Raw genomic sequence first — 8219 nt, forward strand, 5'->3', positions numbered from 1 at the left:
TATGACAGAGTGGTGGATAATTGGTGGATAACACACTTCAAATAATTAGTAATCTTTGTACCTTAAGATACGAGTAAACAAAACCACCTCTTTGAGCGTAATTACATTGCATTAACACACACTAATTAAGTCTTATAATAATATTTGAATAGCCCCAAAATTTAAATTTATGTCCCCTGCAGCCCATTAATTAATATTAGCTCCCTTTTCTGAAAGTGTTTTACCATGTCCCTCACTGACACCAACATCAAAGTTTATCAAGCAGTTAATAAAAAATTTACAGAATAAGTTGATAACAAAAGAATATGGTCAAAATCTCTGTTTAAATTATAATCAAAATAGGCTGTACTATGTGAAAGACAGGTACTATTTATGAAAACATTTCCTCAACCATATTTATGTTCCCCAGGGCAAGGAGATTATCTACTACTTTGGAGAAAATTATTGAATGTTTATTAAAATAATGAACTGATTTATTAATTTTTTTTGTAAGTCAGTATCTAAAGTCATTAATTTTTAGCCTATTCCAGAAGTAAAGGACACATGTATATAAAACTAGTTTTCACATAGAGCACAGCATCACTGGAATAAACAGCCAGTACATGGTTCAACATTTTATTAAAATATGAGACACATTATATTCTAATTTATCTGTCCACCTCATTAGTTGTTCCACCTCCTTTTATGCTGATGTTTATTGTAAGCCTCTATTAGTGCTTTATACATGGTAACTGATATTTGTTGAATAAAGAAACACTGATGGATAGAGTAAAACACATGAATGGAAAGGGAAGGCTAACTCCTCCTTCTCTTTGGGCCAAGAACTCACAGGGATTATTGGGACATTTCTTCATCTGAAAGACACACTTAACAGATGGTCTCCACTCTTTATTGGTTGAATATTCAGAATTAAAACACATATTTGGAGAAAATATCAGAGCAAAAATCAAAATGAAATGTTATAGATTAAATAATTTTCAAGAATAATTTTGAAGGCCTTTTCCAATCAGGATATTAAAGTTCTATGAGTATTTCATGAATACTAAATTTAATTTCTTTTCTCTACAACAAGTCTGCTAAAAAAAAAAGTATAACCTCTGTTAGGTTTTTTCCTTTTTTTTCCCCCTAGAAAAAAACTGGCCACAATTAAGAGAAAGATAAATTCCCAATACTTGATATCTCGTAGTGGCAAAAACCCAGGCAGTAGGTTCGTGCCTCAGGTATATTCTCTACCAGAAACTCTATTGTACAGAAGCACTTTCCTCCATCTAAAAGGTCCCTTAAAGTAATTGCTACTGCAGAAGCAACCATTATGATTTGCATTGACTTTCAATATTTCTCGCAGGCATGCAAGACCCTAAATGCAGTTTTCTTATCTAAAAATATGAGTTTATAGACACTAGTTTATTGATCATTTTTGCTATTGAGTGGATATTATTGACATATCAGACATTCTTTCATAATGCTCTCCCATTAAGGAAATCTGCACTGAGAGTGAAAATACACCATGGGACTGCCTTGATACACAACTTCCATTTTAAATAAGCTGAAATTGAACCATAGTAAGTTGTTAAGTGTGGTGGATTAAATTACACATCGAATGAATATTACAAATTAAAATTGAGTTCTATAAGAATTCAAAATCAAACATAGCATTTAAGTATAGCTACTTAAATGCGATGTTTAAGTTCATACACTAGAAGAGCCTATACAATGGGGAAAATATGGTCTCTCAACAAACAGTGCTGGGAAAACTGGACAGCTACATGCAAAAAGAATGAAACCAGACCACTTTCTTACACCATAAACAAAAATAAACTCAAAATGAATTGAAGATTTAAGTGTGTAACCTGAAACCATAAAACTCTAGTAGAAAACATAGGCAGTAATTTCTTTTGACATCAGCGATAAAAAAAATTTTTTTTAATGTATCTCCTCAGGCCAGAGTAACAAAAGCAAAATTAAAGTATTGGGACTACACCAAAATAAAAAGGTTTTGCATAGTGAAGAAAACCATCAACAAAATGAAAATGGGAGAAGATATTTGCAAATGATATACCCAATAAGAGGTTAATATCTAAAATATATAAAGAACTTATGCAACTCAATACCAAAACACCAATAATATGATTAAAAATGGACAGAGGACCCAAATAGACAGTTTTCCCAAGAAAACATACAGATGGCCAACAGGCACATGAAAAGATATTCAATATCACTAATCATCAGGGAAATGAAAATCAAAACCACAATGAGTTATCACTTTACACCAATCAGAATGGCTAAAATCAAAAGTTAAAGAAATAACAAGTGTTGGTGAGGATGTGGAGAAAAAAGAACCCTCATGTGCTATTGGTGGGAAAGTTAATTGATGCAGCTACCGTAGAGAACAGTATGGAGATTCCTCAAAAAATTAAAAATAGAATTGCCATATAACCCAGTAACTCCACTACTGGCTGTTTACCACACACACACAAACATACACACACACACACAAACACTAATTCAAAAAGATATATGCAGCCTTATGTTTATTGCAGCATTATTTACAATGGTCAAGATATGGAAACAACCTAAGTGTCCATGGATGGATGAATGGATAAAGAATATTACCTATATCTCTGTCTATATCTATCTATATCCATACACCCCCCCCACACACACAATGGAATACTACTCAGCCATGAAAAAGGAAATCTTGCCATTTGTGACAACATGGATAGACTTTGAGAGTATCGTGCTAATTGAAATAAGACAGAGAAAGACAAATACCAATGATTTCACTTATATGTGGAATCCAAAAACAAGACAAAATCAAACAAAATTAATAGAGGTAGAGAACAGATTGGTGGTTTTGAAAGGGGAAGGGTTTTGGGGGCTGAGTGAAAAGGGTAAAGGGGGTCAATTGTACGGTGACAAATGGTAATGACTTATTGTGATAACATTTCATTATATAAGGTATGCAAATATCAAATTATTGTGTGGCATACTTGAAACTAATATGTCATATACTAATTTTGCCTAAAAAAAAGGGTAAAAATTTTTTGTCTCTTTCCTATTGCTGCTGTTAGAAATTACCATGCAACACAAATGTGTTCTCTTACACTTCTGGAGTTCAGAAATCTTAAAGCAGTTTCACTGGGCTAATGGCAAAGCTATACTTGGATGTGAAAATGTTATATAATACAGGTCTAAGAGTATATTCAATTATTTTCTGAGACCTTGATTGTGGCTCTTCCTATTATACTTCAAACTGTACTATTATTACCAATAAGTATCAATAATCCAATGTCTGTTGCCTTCTCTAAGGAATCTTTCTGAGACAGTCCTCAATTGAAATATTTTATCTCTATTTTTTTTTCAGTTGCTTATTGTTAAATGTTAGTGCTCATCCTTTTTCAATCGAACATTTAACAGAAACCTGAAATATTTACAAAATCTGTCCTTCGAGGAGCAGTAGATTGGTGTGTTCTACAGACAAAATTCTAATTATTGTATGTTTATGAGAGTTCCTGTGGTGTTAAAAACAAATAAATATATAAAAGGGCATGTACAGACTACTCACGTTAATATGGTAAGAAACAAAGATTAAGATCAATTTAAAGTTGTCTACCACAAGACAAGACAAAGTGTACATTTTCCTTTTTACTTATTTTACATGATATTCAGAACAGTAGCTAGAGTTTCAACCAAAATCATTAGTATTGAAGCTGCAGGATCCTTACTTAAGCTGCACCATTTTATTTATGAAATAGATCATTGTTTCAAAAATCCTATTTCAGAAGACTAGTCCAACCCTATTTACAGTGACTACTACTCTGACTAGATAATTATAATTTATATTATAATTAAAATGCTCAGATTGGTTTTATTTTCTGCTAGATTGTAATGAAGCTTTATGGGTAGCTATAATTAACCTCCACTGATATTAATTATGCACATTTAGGGATTTAGAAGTTGCTGATCATGCAGTTCTCTTAAAGATGCATGGGGCAGTGTGGATTGAAGAGTATACACAGCAGCGCTTGCAACCATAGTCAACGTGGTGAGCAAAAATAGACAGTTGCTAGAAGTGACATGCAGAAGTCATTCAGTTCATGTTCATTATAAATTATTTCATTTTCCTCCTGTTAGGTATATGAAAGCCAAATATGATGTCACACATTTTCTCCAAAGTAGCTCAGGCTCTCAATGGCTCAAGTTACCCAGCCAATCTGTAAAAGGTGGATGACACAGTTCAATTTTCTATCAGCGACTTTTCCAAGGTTAGCCAAAGAGATCCAGCAAGATTCTGTTCCAGAAAAGAACGTAATGGGAACTAAATCTTTATGCAGTGTCTTTATGTTTGAAATTTCAGGACAAATGCGTGTCCATCTCTCCTCTCTTCCATTACTCCCTTTGTTACAATCCACTCCTAATGTGCTTTCTTTCTTTGGTTCTAATAAGGTCCTTGATTTTGTGTTTACTAACATGAAGAACAGAAGCACAATAGGAAGTGTGGGTGCATAGTTCAGCAGTAGAACTACTGTTAAAATATAACAGCATTATGCAGAGAAAGGGGAACCTTCTTATGCTGCTGGTGGGAAAGCAAACTAGTACAGCCACTCTGGAAAACAGTATGGAAGTTCCTCAAAAAGTTAAAAATAGAACCACCCTATGACCCCGCAATTGCACTACTGGGTATTTACCCAAAGATACAAATATAGTGATATGAAGGGACACCAGCACCCCAATGTTTATAGCAGCAATGTCCACAATTAGCAAACTATGGAAAGAGCCCACATGTCCACTGACACTGACAGATGAATGGAAAAAGAATTATATATATATATATATATATATATATATAATTATTATATATATATTATTATATATATTATATATAATAACACAATGGAATATTACTCAGCCATCAAAAAGAATGAAAACTGAGTCCTTGGGCTGCTGGGCAGAGTGAGCGCCAGGCCTCCCTTCCACCAATGGCGCCTTCCCTCTCCTTGAGGTGTCATCCTCCCAGCCGTTCATGGATATGGCACCCAGAAACCAGGTTTGACCATGTGAGAAGACTCTTGTCTTTGGAAATAGCCAACCAGAAGGAGAAGCTAAAAATCAAGCAAGAGCAGTTGATGAACAAGATTGTAGCAAACCCTGAGGACACTAGCTCTCTGGAGGCTCAAATTGTTACCTTGACGGTCAAGATCCGTAATTATGAAGAACATGCGCAGAAACATCGAAAGGACAAAGCCCACAAGCACTATCTGCTGATGAGCATTGACCAGAGGAAAAAGATGCTCGAAAACCCCATAAGACCAACTACAGTGTCTTTGAGAAGCCATGCAAGGAGCTGGGGATTGAGTACACCTTTCCCCCTCTGTACCACCAGAAAGGCCACCAGCACTGGGCAACCAAGAAGGCCTTGTGCATTCGGGTTTTCCAGGAGGTACAAAAGCTCAAGAAGTACAAAAGGGCCATGAAAGCTAGAGCAGCAGCCCAGAAACAAGACCAGAAGAACCCAGAGAGCCCTTCCAAAGCTGGACTAGAGGCAATCAAAGAAAATAAATAAATTTTATCAGAGTTAAAAAAAAAGAATAAAATCTTACCTATTGCAACAGTGGGGATGGAACTAGAGGGTGTTATGCTAAGCAAAATAAGTCAGAGAAAGACAATGATCATAAGATCTCACTCATATATGGAATTTAAGAAACAAAACAGAGAATCATAGGGAAAGGGAAGGAAAAATAAAATAAGACCAAATCAGAGAGGGAGACAAACCATAAGAGACTTTTAACTATAGGAAACAAACTAGGGTAGTTGGAGGGGAGGTGGGTGGGGGGATGGGGTACCTGGGTGATGCGTATTAAGGAAGGCACATGATATAATGAGCACTGGGTGTTATATACAACTGATGAATCACTGAACTCTACCTCTGAAACTAAAAATATACTATATGTTAATTAATTCAGTTTAAATAAAATAAAATTTTAAAAAATAAATAGAAAAAATATAACCGCATTATGTTTTAGAATTGGCCTAAGAAACTGGATTACACAATTTCTTTTTTTTTTTTTTTTAGTTATGGAAATGCTGCATTTTTTTTTATGTTTAGTTAGCCAACATATAGTATATCATTAGTTTTTGATGTAGTGTTCAGCGATTTATTAGTTGTGTATAACACCCAGTGCTCATCACAATTTCTTTTGACCAAGAACACCTGTCTTTTGCTTGTGTTCCGTCTCCATCCTCCCCCTTCACTACTTCTAATACCTATTGAAATACCTATTTCACTCAGTTTATTTAGTCACCGTAAATGGGGTATGAACCTCCACCTTCAGGAGTGGCACAAAGACCAGGAAACTTCTATGGGAGGTGTGAGTACACAAACATAACTGTGAAAAATTCAACTTAATTTAAAGTACCTTCAACCTTAACCCCAAGCTATCTCAACACAATTTGAAACTTCATGTTTTTCAAAATTAGCAACTCCAACAGCCAGAGCGCATTAATTAGCACCAGGTAATGGGAAATTTCCTATTGTCATGGATCAAAAATTCATATTTATCTCCTTCACTGCTTCTTCCAGTAGGCGATATGGTATTCTTTCTATATTTCAGGACCTGCATTTTTTTTTCTTTCTTCAGGCTATTCTCAATAGCTTAAAATCATTAATATTGAAGCTGCAGGATCCTTACTTAAGCTGCATTGTTTTATTTATGAAATAAATCATTGCTTCAAAAATCCTATTTCAGAAGACTAGCCCAACCCTATTTACAGTGACTACTCTGACTAGATAGTTGATACTAACAGTTAGGTCTGAAACTATGCAGGACCTTAGGTATTACCCTGCTAACAGGATAGCCTGCTGCAGTTTTACACACACACACACACACACACACACACACACACACACTCAAGGAGGTATACCTTGCTTTTCAAAAGTTCATATAGGCCACTTTGCTTTTTTGAAAGACCTACATTTGTACATGTTTTTCTAACTTAAAGAAATGCGAAAAGGACCTTTACTTTTACAGGAAAAGGTAAAAAGCAAAAAGAGTGTTCAGCATGTGTTTTGCAGCAAACCCTTATAGAGGCAGCACTCACCCCTAGCAACCAGAGTGCCCCCCCCCCCCAAGCTCTTTCCCCGGGAACTACATGCAGCCTCTCAGCATCTCAAGCCACTTGAACTTTGAACTGTGTGAACATGTACTTTATCTCAATCTATTTTGTGCATCCTTAGCAAGATGTGTCCTAAGTTTTCAGAAAAGCTTAAGAGAGGTTGTTTTTGGGGTCTGGGAATGTTCAAAAATTTTTAATGTAAATTAACAATAATTGTTTCTTCACTTAAGCTGTTTCAGCGTACAGAAATTTTCAGAGGAAAGCTCTTCTTCCAGATAGTGGGAGAATCCTGTATAGACGTACATATGTACACACACACATATATATGCATATCCACATATATGTATTTATATATGATGTGTATTTATATATGTGCATATATACAGAGTATGTGTGTCTACCTCTCTATAATAATCTGTACCTATATCATCTATACCCATCTGTATCTACCATCTATTAACAGGAACACTATATTTCTGGATCAGAAAACAGACTTTTTATTTATTCACAGAGCAATCTGAGCAGCACTGACTCTCCGTGCCCCAATCCTCCACAGGGCGATGTAATGAGAGCAAAATGTCACTGCATGCAATGGTTGCACCAGAGGAGATGCAATCATGAAACCTGGAGCGTGTGTAGGGCGGCTTGTACATCCGACCATTCTCCCTCTGGAGACAGAGTGAAGGAGACCTTTGTTCTGGAATACAGACAAATCCTCTCTGGGGGAGGAGAGGGGAGGTGGAGAGAAGGTCCCTCACTCTTTCACAAGTCTGAAACGTAAAGAGATGACTCTGAATTTATTGTACTTAGAATCTAAATAAATGGATCCAGGGGAGAGGCTACTTTACATTCCCTTGGAGCAATACGCAATGTCTAACTTCAAAGTCATTTTACCATTCAATCCTCCTTCATCTCAAGTACCAGTGTTCTTTGCTGTCAGCGCTCTGACCATATAGAAACATAAAATAATATTCACAGAGTGTTGTTTCCGAACACCAATATGGGGTGATTTGCATAGATATTTAGTAATTATGGGATCTAAACTCCAAGAGATCACTTCCTTATTCCAACCTATTGCCCTTAAATTAACAGCCTTCTCTCCCCTC

General features: G+C 35.7%; 1 pseudogene; it reads left to right on the plus strand.

The window, feature by feature from the left end:
- Nucleotides 1-4979: 4979 nt before the first annotated feature.
- LOC113248130 (28S ribosomal protein S15, mitochondrial-like) lies at nucleotides 4980-5563 on the plus strand (annotated as a pseudogene).
- The last annotated feature ends 2656 nt before the right edge of the window (nucleotides 5564-8219 follow it).

Source organism: Ursus arctos, unplaced genomic scaffold (genome assembly GCF_023065955.2).
Source record: "Ursus arctos isolate Adak ecotype North America unplaced genomic scaffold, UrsArc2.0 scaffold_1, whole genome shotgun sequence".
Classification (NCBI taxonomy): domain Eukaryota; kingdom Metazoa; phylum Chordata; class Mammalia; order Carnivora; family Ursidae; genus Ursus; species Ursus arctos.